Raw genomic sequence first — 20,514 nt, forward strand, 5'->3', positions numbered from 1 at the left:
TGCTATTTGCTAACTGAGGTGGATAGGTTTGACACGAACGGAACCAGAGGTTAATAAGGGTCAGGTGACTTAGGTTTAGCGCGGTGTCTCCTTCTTTTATAATTATGTGTATAACCCGTTTATAACAGCTATTACGGAGCTGTTTTTGACACTGCTGCTTCAATATTGTAATTAGCGCCGGTGGTATATATTATTGTATTACTATGTTTAGCAATGAAATACCACCAAATGAAAGCTCTATTAGTGAGAAGAAAAGGAGGTAAAATTCATTTGGGTGGTAAGTTGCATGACCGAGCAATAAACCGTGAAAGTAGTGTAGTGCAGAATTGTAAAAAGTGGTCTGGTCATTAAGGGTGTTTAAGCTAGGGGAGCTGAGGTGGTTAAACAACTTTTTGAGCAAATTTTTGTGGTTTATATTAATTTATTCCCTTTTTTCAGAAATTTCAATATACATTATAATCAAGCACAAATTTACCAAGCTAAATGTTTATCAATAACGAAAAACCTTTTAAATTAGGAGATGACACATGAAAAGGCACATTTATGGACCCCCTCATTACAAATTTTTATTTTTGACATGCCCTAGTACCGCTGTCACATAGGTCCTGCAAAATAACAGTGCACTACTTTAGTAACCAATACAGATATAGGTTTTATTACCGTTTATCAAAAGATTAAAGTTTGATGTAATATAGTGGAGCATGGGTGACTCATTGGCATGTGAATAAGCTGTAAAAGGTTTGGACTCACTGTCATGATATGGGATTAATATCAGGCTATTTTCAGAGTTCTGAGAATGGTTCTGAACCTAAAAATTTGAAGAGGATGACACACAATCTAATGTTGGGGTGTGTGATCCAGAATATCCCCTGCTGGTAGATGTTGCAAGATAAGGTGGTGAAAAAAGTAGGATCCGACAGGTTTGATTTCTGGTGAAAGTGGGAGAATAGAGTGTATATGCAGCTTGATTGAGAGTAGCTGTTTGCAGATTTGTGTAAATTGACCTGTGGTGCAGACTTCAAATCAAGAGAATATCAATTTATGCTGCAGATTTCCACTGTGGACACAAACCTTTGCAATGTATTTGGCGGTGGATCTGTTGTGAATTATTCTTCCTGGTGGATGTACCCATACTAGAACATGGATGAGTATGGGAGATGTTCCTGTTGCACGCTACATACTTTGGTTGCTATGAGAAGCACTGACCTTTCTTGATAGTGTACCTTTTATGCATGAGGCCCATTGTAAGACTTGAAGGAAGTGTTTTGAATCTTGTGTTATGCAGGTGACACAGTAAGAGAAAGGGGACCTTGTCTGTTATGTATAGATACATATGCAGATGTCCCATTCCTTCATTGAGCATATGGCTAGGACTGTTAGAGTGGCTTTCTATGGAATGTGGAGCCTACATGACTGCAGGGTCCACATGATGCGTATCTTTCTGCAGTTAGCCATGTCATGTGCTTCCAAGGACGTTTATTGGGACAGATTACTCTCACTAAATACTTCTACTAGCAGTCAGTTTTATGAAATCTTCTAGATTTAGTTTATATCAGTGAGAGTTTGGGAGCTGACTCCATGTTTTACATTTTTAGAGTTATTATTGTGGCCCAGATTAAATGACTTCTCCACTTGGACCAGTGCCACCAACAACGGTTGTATGAGCAGATGATCCTCCATCACAGCACCATCTCAAGAGCAGATGTTTGTGTTACGGTCTTTTATACATTCCAGTCATCCTGAGCTGTGAAGGCCACACACAGTCATCTCCAGGGCTAATAGAGACTGTGGGGTCCACTCCTCAACAATAGCAGCTTGTAGGCTCACCCAGCATAATTGTCATGACTCCAGAAGTAAACAGCCCAACGCTTGTCATCTCTACTTAGAACGACTACCACTTTGAGTATCCATAAGACTGAAAGTCACATGACTGGAAGTCAATGCATCGGAGGGTGTTGCTGCCATGCTGCTCCCCAAACCAGCAGAATATGTACATTGTTGTATCAGGAGAGGACAACAACTGGGTGCAGATCACAAACTTCCCTTCTGCTTGTCAGATTGTTCTTTGGATTTCCTCTAGTTACAGTAGACGATTTTACGCTTTTGTGACTTGTGCAGAAAGTGCATTAGTTTATAGTGAACACATTATAGGGTCTTATTTAGAGGTACTGACTCAGTGAATCCTGTTAAACTACTAGGAGTTCAGATGTAGCAATGGTTGATCATGCCCCTTGATGCTCAAATGTAGGGCTGAAACGATTACTCGATTAAATCGAGTAAGTCGACACAAAAAATCCTTGATGCAAATTTTTTGCATTGAGGATTTGTTTGTGTCATGTGACCACAGAGCGGTAGTGAACCACTTGGTATTACTTACCGCTCCGTGGTCACCCGCCGGCCCGCACCGCAAATTCCTCCTGACACATCATCAGGACATAGTGCACGTAAGTGTATACTATGACCTGTACGACAGTGCAGCACACAGAAAAGATGGACAAGGTGTGGCGCGGCACCCCTACAGGAGAGGCATTTTATTTCACTGACGCTGGGGACATGGATAGGAGGGGTAGATGGTGGCACTGGGGGGCACCTGATGGCACTGGGGGGCAGCTGGTGGCAAGTGGGTAGCACTGGGGGACAGCTGATGGCACTGAGGGGGGAGCTGATGGCACTGGGGAGGAATCTGGTGGCACTGGGGGGCAGCAGATGGTACTGAGGTGGCAGCTGATGGCACTGTGGGGAAGCTGATGGCACTGAAGGGACAGCTGGTGGCACTGAGGGGGCAGTTGATGGCACTGGGGGGGAAGTTGATGGCACTGGGGGGCAGCTGAGTTTTTATGAATAAAAACATTCTTTAAATTTTTTGCTATTAGAGTACTTGATTAATCATTGGATTAATCGATAGAATAATTGATTACAAAAATAGGTGATAGCTGCATCCCTACTCTAATGTCTACAGCACAGAATGCAGAGTGCCATTCTTGGCTGGATCCACCCGTGTCGCACACTTTGAATCGAGGAGCAAGGCGTCTTCTCTGCCGTGGCTCCTTTCAAACTCCTAGCCACTGGTTGATTTGGGTCCTCCACTCTTGATTGGTCCCAGTGGTCATATACCCACCGATACACAATGATTACCTATAAATAAAGAAATGCTTCTGGCTGGAATGCTCCTTTTAGTAATACTATTGTCACGAGGGTGTCAAGAACCACGCCTGACTCTGTTATACCCGGGGTCAGGAAGTCGCAGCGGTTGGCTGTGCGCTCTATGTAAGATAGGGCTGTTTCCTTATGGTAGCTTTCTGAGTTTGCTTTGCAACCCTTTTTGGCTCACTCAGGCATCTGTAGCTCCTTCTCCTCAGCTGTTCCTTGTCCAGCAATCCCAACCTCCTTATATTCCCCTCTCACACTTCTCTGGTTGCCAGATACAGAGCTTCCTGCCTGGACTTCTATTCTGACCCTCTGGAGCTGTGTTGCTGCGTTCTCTGGTAGTTGGTCCAGAACGTTACCCTCCGGATCCCTGTTGGACCTTTGTGGTCTGCTGTGGTCGCCCACTTGGGTGTATGTGTTTGTCTGTATTGTCTGTCCTCTCCCTGGTGTTTCCCTCTTAGTGTCAGTGGTGCGGACTAGCGATCCCACCGGCCCGTTTACTATCTAGGGCTCATTCTAGGGAAAGCCAGGGTTTAGGCACGTGATCGCCGCACGGGTGAGGAACCCGTCTAGGGACGTCAGGGCAGTCAGGTGCCAGCCGCAAGGTGAGTCAGGAGCCACCACCTTTCCCTCTCCCTTGGGCAGGGCTTTCCCTTTTCCCTCCCTGTGTGTGACGCCGGTCATTACATTATATCTGGCCCTTATTTTGTGTAGGTAAAAAAATATATATATATTTTTTTTTACCTACTTAGAATCCAGTATGGATCAAATTGCTGCTCTGTCCAAACAATTTCATGGCCTGTCTTTGGAGGTGGCAGGATTGAAGGCGTCGGTCCTCCAGCAACAGCAGCAATTACAACTGACCGCAAGCCCAGCGGTTGCTACTGGTAACCAGGTTGTTGCGGAACCCAAGGTCCCTCTCCCTGACAGATTTTTTGGGGGAAGGGACAAGTTTTTGACATTCCGTGAGGCCTGTAAATTATATTTTAAACTGCGCCCTTACTCCTCAGGTAATGAAGAACAGCGGGTGTGGGTTGTTATTTCCCTGCTACAGGGGGACCCGCAGTCCTGGGCGTTCTCTTTACCCACTGATTCCCAGGCTCTTCGGTCAGTGGATGAGTTTTTCGGGGCCTTGGGTCTCATATATGACGACCCTGACCGAGTCGCACTGGCTGAATCAAGATTACGGAGACTCTTACAAGGAGAGCGGCCGGTAGAGGAATATTGCTCTGACTTCCGTAGGTGGGCTACGGATACCCAATGGAACGACCCGGCTCTCAGGAGTCAGTTCTGCTCTGGGTTATCCGAAAGGGTTAAGGATGTGCTTGCATTATATGAGACCCCCTTTTCCCTTGATGCGGTTATGTCCCTTTCTATCCGTATAGATAGACACCTTAGGGACAGGTTGAAAAAACCGGAGCAATTGGTAACCCCTCCCAAGCAGCAGTTAGTCTGTACGGACTTAGACGAGCCTATGCAGCTAGCAGGAACTACTCGTCAGGTCCGTCCTCCTGAGGCTCGCCGTAGGCGTGGGGTTTGTTTTTTTTGTGGGGAGAGGGGTCATTTCATTAATGTCTGTCCTTCTTTCCTCAGAAACAAAAGACCGTCGGAAGACTACTAACCCCAGGCTGTGTGGAGGATGTCAGCCGGGGGGTAAATGTTTCCTCCATACGTACATCGCAATTTGTGTTGCCAGCGGTTATTGTTTTTGGTGTTAAGACGGAGACTATTTCTTTCTTTCTAGACAGTGGAGCAGGGCTAAATTTGATAGATGCCCATTTTGCCCGCACTATGGGTTTGTCTCTCTGTACGCTACAGAGACCTATTCCCATATTCGCTATTGATTCTGCTCCTCTATCTCAGAGAAACCTCACCCACATTGTTCATAATTTACACCTTCGGGTAGGGGACCACCATAACGAGATGCTTTCATGTTATGTTCTGGAGGGGCTTCCCACTCCGGTAGTGCTGGGCCTTCCCTGGTTGGTAGCGCACAATCCAGTGGTGGATTGGCAGGCCAGGGAGATATCGGAGTGGAGTGAGCATTGCAGAGAAAATTGCTTAAATAGCAATTGCTTAGTCGCCTCTATAACTACCCTACCTACATTTATTTCGGATTTTGAGGACGTTTTTTCTGAAAAGGGTTGTCAGAAGTTACCACCTCACCGTCCTTATGATTGCCCGGTTAACCTTATTCCCGGGGCAAAATTACCCAAGACCAGGTTATATAATCTTTCGGGTCCAGAGAGACAAGCCATGAAAGATTATATCTCCGAGAGCTTGGCTAAGGGACACATCAGACCCTCTTCTTCACCCGTGGCTGCAGGGTTTTTCTTCATTAAAAAGAAAGATGGGGGCCTGCGTCCTTGCCTAGATTTTCGCAAATTAAATCGGATAACCATCCGAGACCCATACCCTCTTCCTCTCATTCCTGACCTGTTTAACCAGGTTGCAGGTGCTAGGTGGTTCTCCAAACTTGATCTTAGGGGGGCCTACAATCTGATTCGTATCAAGAAGGGGGATGAGTGGAAGACAGCTTTTAACACCCCTGAGGGGCATTATGAAAATCTAGTTATGCCTTTCGGTCTGACCAATGCTCCTGCCGTCTTTCAACATTTCGTTAATGACATTTTTAGTCATCTAATCGGCAGGTTTGTGGTAATATACCTAGATGATATTTTAATTTATTCGTCTGATCTGAAAACACATGAGGTGCATGTCAGACAGGTACTGCAGGTCCTACGAACGAATAAATTATATGCTAAAATTGAAAAATGTGTCTTCGCTGTTCAGGAGATACAATTCCTAGGTTATTTTTTATCTGCTTCAGGTTTCCGAATGGATCCTAGGAAGGTCCAGGCAATTTTAGATTGGGATCTTCCTGAGAACCTCAAAGCACTGCAACGGTTCTTGGGCTTCGCAAATTTCTATAGGAAATTCATTAAAGATTGTTTCGTTATTATAAAACCCCTTACTGACATGACTAGGAAGGGGACTGATTTTTCTAAATGGTCTGACGCTGCTAAAGTTGCTTTTTCATCTCTAAAAGAGAGGTTTACCTCGGCACCTGTACTAGTCCAACCTGATGTCTCTCAGCCTTTTATTGTTGAAGTCGATGCGTCAGAGGTGGGAGTGGGGGCGGTGCTGTCTCAGGGTCCGTCTCCTGGCAAATGGCGTCCTTGTGCTTTCTTTTCTAAAAAACTATCTGCAGCAGAAAAGAACTACGATATTGGCAATAAGGAACTATTAGGTATTAAACTAGCGTTTGAAGAATGGCGTCACTTTTTAGAGGGGGCAGTCCACCCCGTCACTGTGATTACGGACCACAAAAATCTTCTGTACCTCGAATCAACTAAGCGTCTCACCCCTAGACAAGCTAGGTGGTCGCTATTTTTTACCAGGTTCAACTTTGTTATTACCTATCGTCCTGGGGCAAAGAATACCAAGGCTGATGCACTATCTCGTTGTTTCCCTGGAGGGGGTAATGTGAGTGATCCGGTACCCATTCTTCAAAGAGGAGTGGTTGTTTCTGCGGTACACTCTGCTCTGGAGGGGAAGGTGTTAGAGGCCCAGGGGGACGCCCCGGTCTCTTGCCCCTCAGAGAAATTGTTTGTACCGTTGAACCTGCGTTTCGAATTATTAAAGGAACATCATAATTCGGCACTTGCTGGGCACCCGGGTAGTAAAGCAACCTTGGAGCTATTGTCTCGTCGTTTTTGGTGGCCAAGGTTGTGTCAGGATGTATTGGATTTTGTGTCTTCTTGTTCTACCTGTGCGCGCGCAAAAGTTTTGCATACACGTCCTGCAGGGTCTCTATTACCACTCGTCATTCCCAATAGACCATGGACACATCTGTCAATGGATTTTATCACTGACTTACCGTTGTCTGCGGGTAAAACAGTTATTTTGGTAGTAGTGGACAGGTTTAGCAAAATGGTACACTTCATTGCGTTACCCGCACTACCTAATGCTAAGACTCTTGCTCAGGTATTCATCAGTGAAATCGTGAAGCTTCACGGGGTCCCTTCCGATGTTGTTTCGGATCGGGGTACCCAGTTTATTTCTAAATTTTGGAAAGCTTTTTGTTCCCGTTTGGGGGTACACTTGTCCTTTTCCTCAGCTTTCCATCCTCAGTCGAATGGACAGACTGAGCGCACCAACCAAAACCTGGAGACATATCTAAGATGTTTTGTGTCTGAAAACCAAGAGTTGTGGTCATCATATTTACCGTTAGCTGAGTTTGCCATAAATAATCGTCGTCAGGAATCCACTGGCAAGTCACCATTTCTTGGTGCATACAGGGAGTGCAGAATTATTAGGCAAGTTGTATTTTTGAGGATTAATTTTATTATTCAACAACAACCATGTTCTCAATGAACCCAAAAAACACATTAATATCAGAGCTGAATATTTTAGGAAGTAGTTTTTAGTTTGCTTTTAGTTTTAGCTATTTTAGGGGGATATCTGTGTGTGCAGGTGACTATTACTGTGCATAATTATTAGGCAACTTAACAAAAAACAAATATATACCCATTTCAATTATTTATTTTTACCAGTGAAACCAATATAACATCTCAACATTCACAAATATACATTTCTGACATTCAAAAACAAAACAAAAACAAATCAGTGACCAATATAGCCACCTTTCTTTGCAAGGACACTCAAAAGCCTGCCATCCATGGATTCTGTCAGTGTTTTGATCTGTTCACCATCAACATTGCGTGCAGCAGCAACCACAGCCTCCCAGACACTGTTCAGAGAGGTGTACTGTTTTCCCTCCTTGTAAATCTCACATTTGATGATGGACCACAGGTTCTCAATGGGGTTCAGATCAGGTGAACAAGGAGGCCATGTCATTAGATTTTCTTCTTTTATACCCTTTCTTGCCAGCCACGCTGTGGAGTACTTGGACGCGTGTGATGGAGCATTGTCCTGCATGAAAATCATGTTTTTCTTGAAGGATGCAGACTTCTTCCTGTACCACTGCTTGAAGAAGGTGTCTTCCAGAAACTGGCAGTAGGACTGGGAGTTGAGCTTGACTCCATCCTCAACCCGAAAAGGCCCCACAAGCTCATCTTTGATGATACCAGCCCAAACCAGTACTCCACCTCCACCTTGCTGGCGTCTGAGTCGGACTGGAGCTCTCTGCCCTTTACCAATCCAGCCACGGGCCCATCCATCTGGCCCATCAAGACTCACTCTCATTTCATCAGTCCATAAAACCTTAGAAAAATCAGTCTTGAGATATTTCTTGGCCCAGTCTCGACGTTTCAGCTTGTGTGTCTTGTTCAGTGGTGGTCGTCTTTCAGCCCTTCTTACCTTGGCCATGTCTCTGAGTATTGGACACCTTGTGCTTTTGGGCACTCCAGTGATGTTGCAGCTCTGAAATATGGCCAAACTGGTGGCAAGTGGCATCTTGGCAGCTGCACGCTTGACTTTTCTCAGTTCATGGGCAGTTATTTTGCGCCTTGGTTTTTCCACACGCTTCTTGCGACCCTGTTGACTATTTTGAATGAAACGCTTGATTGTTCGATGATCACGCTTCAGAAGCTTTGCAATTTTAAGAGTGCTGCATCCCTCTGCAAGATAACTCACTATTTTTGACTTTTCTGAGCCTGTTAAGTCCTTTTCTTGACCCATTTTGCCAAAGGAAAGGAAGTTGCCTAATAATTATGCACACCTGATATAGGGTGTTGATGTCATTAGACCACACCCCTTCTCATTACAGAGATGCACATCACCTAATATGCTTAATTGGTAGTAGGCTTTCGAGCCTATACAGCTTGGAGTAAGACAACATGCATAAAGAGGATGATGTGGTCAAAATACTCATTTGCCTAATAATTCTGTACAGGGTGTATGGTTTTCATCCCCAATTCTGTACTTTCAATGAGGGGGGGTCTTCTGGGGTTCCCGAAGAGGAAAGGTTTTCGTCATCTCTTTCATCGGTATGGCAGAAGGTGCAAGCTAACTTGAAAAATATGGGAGGTAAATACAAATGCATGGCTGATAAGAGACGGTCGCCAGGTCCGGACCTAGGAGTGAATGACTATGTGTGGTTGTCTACTAGGAATATTAAATTAAAGGTTCCCTCTTGGAAACTGGGTCCTAGGTTCATTGGCCCTTACAAAATTGTAGCCATCATCAACCCCGTGGCTTTTCGACTGGAGCTACCTCAGACTTTTAAAATCCATAACGTCTTTCAAAGTCGTTACTCAAAAAATTTGTTCCACCTCTAGAACCGTCGCCGCTGCCACCCCCTCCTGTTGTTGTGGATGGTAATCTAGAGTTTCAGATATCCAAAATTGTTAATTCTCGTCGGGTCCGCCGCTCTCTTCAATATCTGGTGCATTGGAGAGGTTACGGTCCCGAGGAAAGAATGTGGGTTCCTGCGTCTGAGGTAAACGCCGACAGGCTAGTTTGGGCTTTTCATGCCTCTCATCCTGAGAGACCTGGTCCTGAGTGTCCGGAGGCCCCTCGTAGAGAGGGGGGTACTGTCACGAGGGTGTCAAGAACCACGCCTGACTCCGTTATACCCGGGGTCAGGAAGTCGCAGCGGTTGGCTGCGCGCTCTATGTAAGATAGGGCTGTTTCCTTATGGTAGCTTTCTGAGTTTGCTTTACAACCCTTTTTGGCTCACTCAGGGATCCGTAGCTCCTTCTCCTCAGCTGTTCCTTGTCCAGCACCCCCAACCTCCTTATATTCCCCTCTCACACTTCTCTGGTTGCCAGATATAGAGCTTCCTGCCTGGACTTCTATTCTGACCCTCTGGAGCTGTGTTGCTGCGTTCTCTGGTAGTTGGTCCAGAACGTTACCCTCCGGATCCCTGTTGGACCTTTGTGGTCTGCTGTGGTCGCCCACCTGGGTGTATGTGTTTGTCTGTATTGTCTGTCCTCTCCCTGGTGTTTCCCTCTTAGTGTCAGTGGTGCGGACTAGCGATCCCCCCGGCCCGTTCACTATCTAGGGCTCATTCTAGGGAAAGCCAGGGTTTAGGCACGTGATCGCCGCACGGGTGAGGAACCCGTCTAGGGACGTCAGGGCAGTCAGGTGCCAGCCGCAAGGTGAGTCAGGGGTCACCACCTTTCCCTCTCCCTTGGGCAGGGCTTTCCCTTTTCCCTCCCTGTGTGTGACGCCGGTCATTACAACTATACTAGGAGCTGCTGTACCCAACAAACTGCTTCCCAAATTGCCTATAGTTTGGCTAGAAAATGGTTGACTCTTGCACCACTTTGCTGAGTGGTACACTCCCCACGAGGGGATAGCACTCTTCCTGTTGAGTTTGGTATATTAGATCTCTCGCACCCCTAGAAATCTATCCTTAACTTTGCCACCTGACTAATCCACTTATTCCCACGTCACTCTTCTGTCTCTTCTTTCTACCAATTCTTTCACTGGCTCACTGTTGCCCAGAGATTCCACTACAAAACACTATGACATAGAAGGCCGTCCACAACCTGTCCCCTCCATACATCTTTTACCTGATCTCCTGATAACTTCCCACATGCAATCTCAGATCCTCACAAGATCTCCTTCTCTACTCTGCTCTTATCTCTTCCCACAATACCCTCCAAGCTTTCTCCCGTACTTCACCCATACTCTTGAACTCTCTACCCTAATATATCAGATTCTCAACTACAGTGGAAACTGCAATGGTAAGTGACTTGTACAACAGTAATGCTAACATTCCAATGGCCTTTTCTTTCCAATTTTCCAAAGACCTCTCAAGTCCTTGGGCAGTTGAAGTGGAGTCTACTGATGAGCAGTGATGGCCAGTTCGCTGTGTTCACCCGCGAACACATGCGGGCTGCCATCTTAAATCACAAGTCCGGCGATGCAAAGGTAAGTCCTTACCTGGGCCTGCGCCGCGAGCCGGTCTGAAACAAATGCGGTCACCAGGAGCAGGCAGTTCTGAGAACAGCCGTCGGGGGCCTTCATCTGGCTGCTCTCGGAACTGCCTGCTCCCGGTGACCGCATTTGTTTCAGACCTGCTCGCGGCGCAGGCACAGGTAAGGACTTACCTGTGCATACCTGGACTTGTGATTTAAGATGACAGCCCGGATGTGTTCGCGGGCGAACATGGCAAACTGATCCCAATTGCACATGGCAAACTGGCCATCACTGATGATGAAAAGTCAAGAAAGAGCATTCTAGGGTCAACTTTATGGAGATTATTGGACTATTGTCATGTCCTTATGTTTTGAATGATTCATGAGTATTTCCTTGCACCATTTTGGTACTAAATCATTTCATTTCATAATGCCAAGTTGCCAACTGTCAAGACTTTTCAATAATGAGAAACTTAATTCACTGTAAAGCTTGGGTCAGTCTTGGTAAAGCAACACTGTTCTTAAGGTTTTGGTGATGGTCCAGTGTGGGAAACCATTACTTCTTTAGCGGTTTAATCTTCTTATGGTTGTGGCAATTTAGGAAAAATTAGGTATAGGGGGGTTGTTATTGATGAAAAGTGGTTAAAACATCTAAAAGCTGTGGACATATGGTAGAGCCCACTGTGGTGTTATTGAACAGTGAGGAGAGCTTAATGAGCATGTCTGAGAACTTCAAAGATCTGAACATGAATTTCCAATTGTTAATTGTCCTTGTACGTCATAGCGTCTTCAAGTCTCCATTTGCCAATGAAGAACTTCCACCAAATGGCTTTATCAGGCTTGATTTTACCAGAACAATTCTAAACTTACATATCTAATGTCCAATGTTGACTTGGTAGAATCTTCTAATTTATCAGATGTTCAGCATTAAATGCTATGTAAACCTTAGGGGGGCAATTTTTTATTATTGCATTGTACTCATTTTGAGCTAAAAAAAAACTTTTTTTTAATTGATATTTATTAAAAATATGGAATCCTATTTTCTATACAAAGCTAAGCCCACTGTGGTGTTATTGAACAGTGAGGAGAGCTTAATGAGCATGTCTGAGAACTTCAAAGATCTGAACATGAATTTCCAATTGTTAATTGTCCTTGTACGTCATAGCGTCTTCAAGTTTCCATTTGCCAATGTAGAACTTCCACCAAATGGCTTTATCAGGCTTGATTTTACCAGAACAATTCTAAACTTACATATCTAATGTCCAATGTTGACTTGGTAGAATCTTCTAATTTATCAGATGTTCAGCATTAAATGCTATGTAAACCTTAGGGGGGCAATTTTTTATTATTGCATTGTACTCATTTTGAGCTAAAAAAAACCTTTTTTTTTTATTGATATTTATAAAAAATATGGAATCCTATTTTCTATACAAAGCTAAGATGCTGTAGTAGCAGCCAATGGATTTTCTCTCTTTTCCGTCAGTTTAGGAGCTGATGGGCTCCTTATCTCTGACATTATAAACACTCGTTAGTTCAGTTCTTATCTTACTGATAAGAATGTGGCTTAAAGAGGACCTTTCACCGATCCTGACATTGTGAACGAAGTATCATGACATATACAGCGGCACCCAGGGATCTCGCTGCACTTACTATTATCCCTGGGCGCCACTCCGTTCTCCCGTTATGTCCTCTGGTATGTTCGGGGACATGGTTATAGTAGGCGGAGACTTAGGGGACTTGGTTATAGTAGGCGGAGTCTGCCCTTGTTCTGCTGGGCGTCTCCTTCTCCTAGGCCAGGGGTAGGCAACCTCCGGCACTCCAGCTGTTGTAAAACTACAACTCCCAACATGCATTCTTGCACTGCTCTTCTCAGAACTCACATAGAAATGAATGGAGCATGCTGGGAATTGTAGTTTCACAACAGCTGGAGTGCCGGAGGTTGCTGATCCCTGTCCTAGGCTGTAGCGCTGGCCAATCGCAGCGCAGAGCTCACAGCCTGGGAGGTTTTTTCTCCCAGGCTATGAGCTGAGTGCTGCGATTGGCCAGAGCTACAGTCTAGGAGAAAGAGACACCCAGCAGAACAAGGGCAGACTCCACCTACTATAACCAAGTTCCCGAACATACCGGAGGACATAACGGGAGAACGGAGCGGCACCCAGGGATAATAGTAAGTGCAGTGAGATCCCTGGGCTCCGCTGTATATGTCATGATACTTAGTTCACAATGTCAGGATCGGTGAAAGGTCCTCTTTAAATAAGTGTTTATGACCTCTTAGTAGTTAAGAGACAAGGTTTATTAGATGACCGAAACAAACTGAAAATACCAGTTACCCTTTGTGACAGAAGGGCTCAATATTTTTAATAAAGGCCAATTGAAGATAGGATTTTTAGCCACAAATGAGTAAAATGCAATCATAAACAAAAATTGCCTCCAAAAGTGTACATAGCCTTTAAACGTTTTACAAGTTCCTCTGAAAAAGAATGAAAAGACTGAGTTGGTTTAGTAAAACATATTACAGAGATTATCTGTACATGGTGTCCTTCCACTAGGTCGGCGCTGTAGAGTTGAGAAGGTTCCATTAGTCTTTTATGGTGTTGGAGACAAGGACTTAAAATCAATTGTGGCTTGACCACCACATATCACTGGTATTTGTGAGACTGGGGTATCTATGGCTCCTCCCACATGTGCCCCTCATATGCCATGCATTAGTTGGTGTGGTTTCAGTCCCTTCAAGAAGACATTTTAGAAGACTTTCTTCACAAAATGGCTTACTTCCTGTAGAGAGAGGAAGTGGAGTATCCAGAGGACTGCAACGTTTACTGAGGTAATGGAGACAAAGGACACTTATTAGCTTAGAGGGTGCAGCACCCCTGCTAGTGAAGGAGAGCCCCCTGCCCTGTGTAGCAGGGTCCCCTGTGCCCCTCATGCTGGGTGCCCCTTCCTGAGTACTGGGTGGTAATGGTGGAGATGGAGGGGGTGGGTCCTCAGTACATCGCCTGAGTTCTGGGGTAAATGTACAGAGTGTCAATCACAGGCAGAGCTCAGAGCTGGGAAGGAGCTACAGATGGCGGCTGTGCCTTAGAGAGCGCACTCTTCTTGCCGCTTTCCCTTTCACTTCAGGGTAACTTTGTGGAACTTGTGTCCCCCTCTCACCCGCTGCTCCCCCGGAGATCCCTGCAAGGGTCGAAGCTCCGACGTCCGCCGCCTTTTCCGAGCGGCGCGGAGCCGAGGAGTCTGCTCGTTGTTTTCCCAGCTCATGGCGCACCTCCATATTTGTACGCTCTGATCCGCAGCCCTTCCCCGGTCTTCCTGCCGACCCCGGGCTCTCTCTTACCCCCGGTATCGACCCCACGATTAGATTTTCATTTCACCCACTTTTCGCCTTTTTTTCGATTTTTCCCCCGATAATTTTTATTTTTCTCTCGTTTTTCCGACCTCCGGAGTCGCTGCCCCGGCTGCAGGATCAGTAGATGGAATAGACAGGTGAGCGTCCGGTCACTACTGCCGCTGGAGATTCCTTCGGTTTCTGCACATTTTGGGCTATTTTCTCGCTTTTTGCTCACTATTCCGTCTGATGACGTAATCATAAATAGTGTGTCCGGGCGAGGCGACCGAGGCTAGGTTGGCCGCACACGGTGCCCGGACGGCGGCTGCCATCTCCCCGCACACCGGGTGTGTATATGAGCGGGTGTCTGCGGCGAGGCTGCGGGCGTGCCCCGGGATGTGCCCGGCGGGGCTGCCAGCCTTCTAGCCGGGGACCTTACTTCTCTCTCAACTTTTGACAGCACCTACCTGGGCACCTGCTACTACAAAGGCCCGGACCTGCCCCGGGTACAAGATGGAGAAGAGCACGGAGGAGGAGGACGGCGGCGGCTCAGCGCGCAGCAATGCATCCAGGTATGAGGGCATGATGTGTGCCAGAGCCTGCTGGCATCAGACCCCTGCCCCCCTGTCTGCCACATTCACCTACTGCCCCCCCTGTCTGCCACATTCACCTACTGCCCCAGGCTCCAACACTGTTGGGAAACTACAACTCCCAGCAGGCTTCACAGCCTCCCAATATTCTGTGCTTTTCTCCCCAGCGCTGACCTTGGCTCTCATTGCCACACCCTAATCTTCCAGGGTCTGTTCAGAAACTTGTAGGGGCTATGAGAGGCCCAGAGATCCCTCCAGCCTGTGCCCAGTGCCAGGGTCTGATCTGTGCCATCTCCTGTATGGGGCAGGTACATGACCTTGGGGTATTTGGAGTCTCTGCTGCATTGCACCATTTTGTCTATTTGGGGACATGGTGTCATGTATGTGGTTTCTCACAAGGCCCCAGATACAGCCTGGGAGTAAAGTAGTAGATCCTTCCCCGACCCCTGTCATGTCCCCTGGGAGGATAGTGATCCCGTTCCTGTCACTCAGCCCTGTACACTGTAGTCCTGCTCATGTTGTGTCTGTACATCCAGAGCTCCTCCGGGATCGGGGTTTACATCTCATCTCCTTTCTGGTTTATAAGGACGTTAAAATAACATTCATTGTGACTATTGTCAGGGTGTGAGACTGTCTATAGTATTTGTCTATCTCTCTCTATAGATATAGATTTATTTTCTCTTGAAGTATTTTCCATCATGTTTTCACCAGTATTTCAGTTTGGTGTAATCTCCCCAGCACCTGATTATGTAGAGTATATTACAGCCCCCTTTGTATTAATATTTGTGGCCCTGGGGCTGATGGGGTTAAATACCGTTTAGTCTTTTATATATTTTCCCGGTGGGTTTGGATATGGCATGTACCACGGCGGGCATTTCCCGCTCTCTTTTTCTATAAGAGAATGACCTGGTGAAGGTAACGCTGGCTTCCTGTGAAGCTGAGCTCTCTCCGCCTGAGCTTTCATCATGGAGATGTGGCTGTATAGAATGGTATAGAGCGTACAGAGATGTGACCTGAGCTCCATACTGCTATACACTGCTCATTATATACTCAGACAGGCTGGTGGCCGCTGTGTAGATGTAAAATGGCCGCCTTCCCTGAAGTGAGAGCCTCGTCCTACACCACACTGTCCTTGGAGTACGTTTTGTGACTGGCAGCCATTTTAGAGAAATGCCTCAGATAAAGCTGCAGCTGTTTTATGAAAAGCTTGTGTGTTTTCTGTGATGTCTGAGGTAAAATACAGAGGATTGTTGTCAGGGGACATGGGGGAGAAAGCAATGAAGGCGTTAAACGGTCCCCTTCGATTGTTTGGGGGCTTTTGGTCAGTGAAAACGGACAAGATAGAACATGTTTATATTTTTTCTTTGTCCATTATTCACTGACCGTCAAACTGCTGTGTGAATAACCCTATAGATGCTGTGTGAATAACCCTATAGACTACAGTTGTCCTTAAAACGGATGTGCGACGTCCGTTTTTCGCTGTTGTGTGAATGTAGCCGATCCGTTCCAGTCACAAAATGGCTCTCCCTTTGTGCTGACACTGTGATGCTCTCCACAAGCAGGAGGAGGAAGTTGCTTACTTGGAGTTCAAAGGCCATCTTGTGGCTGCTGCGGATCTGATTAGCTGTTGGACCTCCTGGTAACGGGGGCGTCAGCAGTGGGGGGCATTTTTGCCCGCCGTGTGATGTCAGCTGTGCACACCACTCCCTTTTTGGCATTCATTTAAAATATGCAAAAAAAAAAACGTATACGTTAAACGTATACCTCTGATGGACGCCATACAGTGGCATCCGTCACCATAGAGTTCCATTGTAACATATGTATACTTTTACCCCCCCCCCTGGACTTTGAAGGAATGAAAAGCGTAGTGTAATAAGCTTTTGAATCACCCCCCAATGTATGCGTAACGTAGAGCAAATCCGTGATGTGACCCCAGCCTTAGTCAGCCTGGCTGGGCGCTGTGTGCATGAGGGCGAAGGAGCAATGTCTTCAGCGTGTAGCTCTATGCTTGTGTTTGTATGATAGGCTAGTTCCAGAGCGGTGATCTCTCTTCTGACAGGGTCACACTATGATGCCTGATAATGCTGTGTGTTTCTTGCCAGACCTGTATCTACAGAATTGGGCTACTTTCACACTCGCGTTAGGTGCAGATCCGTCATGGATCCGCTCAGATAATACAACCGCATGCATCTGTTCAGAACGGATCCGTTTGTATTATCTGTAACATAGCCAAGTCGGCTCCATCTTGAACACCATTGAAAGTCAATGGACGACGGATCCGTTTTCTATTGTGCCAGATTATTTAATAGAAAATGGATCCGTCCCCATTGACTTACATTGTGTGTCAGAATGGGTCCACATCCAACCTGTAAAAAATGCACAACCAAACCACGATCATGTGCATGAGCCCCAACATTGTGCAATCCTGGCAATTACTGCCAGCACATGAATTTGGCTAAAGGGGGTCTTTAGGTTTTATAAAAAAAAAGCTTTCACCTGCACATGGCATAAGAAGTCCTTATAGTCCACTGCTATAGCATCGGCAGTCCGTGGTCTCTCGCCAGTTTGTGTTACATGTGCTGTATCGGTACATGACCTCCCGCCAGTCACTGATCACAGCAGCCATGGGCGTGAGGGTGACTGTTAATTTTATTTATTTATTTTTTAATAATAAAAAAAAAAATCTTAGAAAAGTCTACCACCCCATCAGTGGAGTTTTTGTTAATTTTCTTTTGTATTTAAATTCTGAAGCCTGGGGAAAAAAGTGCCTCCTGAACAGCAGTGTGTGAAATGGGTTGTAAAGACGCAGCCTCACAAAACAGCTTGGTTTTTTGGACCAGGTTTTTTGTTTGTTTTTGTTTAGAACTTTAATGGGGCTGCGATGCGCTCAGGCCATGTGACGTAGCGCCGCTGCCTTCTCAAACAGCTGATTGGTAGGGTCCTGGGTGTCGACCCCCACCGATCAGATACTGATGACCTATCTAAAGGATAGGTCATCAGTAAGAAAAAGGTAACCAGTCTACCAGCTGATCGGCGGGGGTGTCGGACCCCCCGCCTGACATTTTTATTGATGTCCTATCCTCAGGATAGGTCATCAATATCAGATAGGCGGGGGGTCCGACACCCCCGCCGATCAGCTGGTAGAAGGGAAGGCCGTGCCAACGCTGCCTTCCCTTCAATGTTTACCTGCTCGCTGTTGACATCTCAGCGGTAATTACAAGTAGCCGTCCCATTTACTTCAATGGGACGGCTCTGCAGTATACACTTGAATAGGAAGGATCTGATATTGATAACTTATCCTGAGGATAGGACATCAATAAAAATCTCCGAAAACCCTTTTAATCTACATTCAATCTGCTCAGCTCCTTCTGCTCTATAACATGCTGCCTGCTGACATGCTGCTGCCACCTACCACATGGTAAACCATGGACCTTACCTCAAGACGGCATGATGCCCAGCTGTATTGAATGAAATGTGACCTGTGGTCAGCAATGACATCAAGAAGCATCACCAATAGATGTGTAATGAAGGTGATGAGACAACTGCCCTCCACCTCCCCCATACAGATACATGCTCATCTGTATGTGCGTCTATGGGGGAAGAGGAAGCCTCTGCCAGACACCTCCAGTGGTGGCTTCTCTCCAGGGAGAACAAAAGGATCAGGTGTTAAAATTTAAAGCTCCAGATCCTCCTCTCCCCCAACATTGTTTGTCAGGAGCCCCCATACACATTAGATTGTCTGTTTCTCAGTGGAGGCCGAACCTTTCCGATGACCATTTATTGAATTTACCGACTGTGTATCTGTGATCATTAGGGTGTTTCGTTTTTCCAAAGATGTGATTTTTCATATGACTTTGCTTACGCCCCGGTCTCAGTGATGTAAAAGATATATATTCCAAATTTCAGGAAGATTGGATAATATTTAGGGGTTGCACACATTGATCACTTTTATTACTACTCTCACTCCTGTACCTAGGAGGTTTTTCTAAAAACGACTTCAGTTTCGGGATCCCAGGGGCTCTGCATCAAGTAAGGTGGATGGCAAAGGCAATATATGCACTTAAAATTGTCCTCTTCACTAAACAGTTGAATATTCCTCAACGAGAATTGAAAGGAATGAAACAGGTTGCACATTTTGTCAGCCTCATATATGGTCGCTTTTTGCACAGGGCAATTGTAAGTCGATGGGCTCCAAAGAATGATTTGGATATGCTACAGCTTCTGAGCACTTACCCAGATGCAGACCTAAAAAAAAGTGCTCTCACAGTTGCTAAGAGACACCTTTGGTATCTGTCAGAAACAAACGTAGGATTGGCTTTTGTGGACGAACGTATTACTCAGGCTGTTAAGGAAAATATGACTACAAATTTAGAAACCAAACCTGCAAAGAAAAAGGAAATGAAACGATTAGTGTCTAGTTTTAATATTATTTTAAGTTTTGTGCTTTCTAGTTTTCCCAATAAAAGTAATTAACATTAAAAAATCTCATTTTTTGCCTACTTTTAGAAAACTGATCAAAGTGTGCAACCTCTAAATATTATCCAATCTTCTTGAAATTTGGCATATATATCTGAGACTCAGGGCGTAAGCAAAGTCTGCAAAAATTTTAATATTTTTTTTTTTCAATTACAAAATGAAATGCCCCAGTGATCATGCTGGCAAAATAACTGCCTTCAAACCGTGTGCCTCAGGTAGCCTACTTTACTGTGAGGCGGCAGGACCTAGAGACGGTCCGTTGTCTCCAGCCCAGATGTGTGGCATAGACTTTGCATGTGGGACACACCAACGACAGACTTGTATGCGTCAGTATCATACATTGCCTATTTACCACAATGTTAAATGTGTGTAGCCTCTGTTAGGTGTATGTGGTCCTATGCCTTATAAGATCTGCCAACTTCTGTGCCTATGTTAGATGTTGGCACCATGAGAGTACCTTTAGCTCCATCACCATATTGAGGAATCGCCACATGTAAACGCACGTCCTCCATTTTATTTTATTTTTAGCGGTGGTGAAGTGACACAAGTGAGAAATAGAGTTGTACACATTGTCGGTGTGTAAAGACACCGTAAAGCAGTGCCAACAGTCCTGAATTTGCAGGGACTATCCCCAACTATCAGTCAGGCTGGGTGTAAGCCCCACCGTAAGAGGGCAGGGTTGGGACTGTGAACATTCTGGGGCGAGACTCGCACACCCTGAATTTACCAACTACACTGTCGGCATAAACACAACTTGCCGACCATGTTCTCTGTAATTACAGATTATTATAATCCTCTCAGGCGGAGTACAACGACATGGCTGTGGGTATTTCTACAGTGTTGTTACTATTTAGTGTTGGAGACATGTTGTAGGATTCTCCATTTTGAGAAAGTGCAGCAGCTGCTGGAACAGAATAGGCTTGTGGATTATATTACAAAATGGCGTAACGGTATCAGATGTCCAAGTCTTCCTAACACCTCGTGTGTGTGCGTCTACTGCCACCTGCTGGTAGAGACTTCGTAGGCTTAGTGGATGAAGTGGATGCAGCACCTGGACGGTTTTCTGTTATCTACATGATAAATGCAGTTGCTGCAGTGAGACGACCCCTTCAATGGCTTACAAGAATGAATAAACCACATAGAGTTA

The 20,514-nt window shown here is 45.7% G+C and overlaps 1 protein-coding gene and 1 long non-coding RNA gene across 5 annotated transcripts in view; one reads left to right on the forward strand and one right to left on the reverse strand.

Moving 5' to 3' along the window:
- Nucleotides 1-604: 604 nt before the first annotated feature.
- Nucleotides 605-19,405, reverse strand: LOC120985967. The gene is made up of 3 exons (XR_005775616.1): nucleotides 19,392-19,405; nucleotides 4,869-4,873; nucleotides 605-1,511 (listed from the first exon to the last, which is right to left on the reverse strand). It is a non-coding gene; the product is annotated as an uncharacterized LOC120985967 (long non-coding RNA).
- Nucleotides 13,260-20,514, forward strand: part of CHD2 (chromodomain helicase DNA binding protein 2) — a 132,501-nt gene continuing 125,246 nt past the window's right edge. Inside the window, exons 1-2 of one of the 4 annotated variants that reach the window (XM_040414204.1) lie at nucleotides 13,260-14,097; nucleotides 14,762-14,873. The gene's annotated coding sequence lies outside the window, so the exon portion shown is untranslated. Of the gene's footprint in view, nucleotides 14,460-14,761; nucleotides 14,874-20,514 lie in introns of all 4 variants that reach the window. The other 3 variants (XM_040414203.1, XM_040414202.1, XR_005775614.1) reach the window with 3 other exon arrangements.

The sequence above is a fragment of the Bufo bufo genome, chromosome 1, assembly GCF_905171765.1.
Source record: "Bufo bufo chromosome 1, aBufBuf1.1, whole genome shotgun sequence".
In the NCBI taxonomy this organism is placed as follows: Eukaryota; Metazoa; Chordata; class Amphibia; order Anura; family Bufonidae; genus Bufo; species Bufo bufo.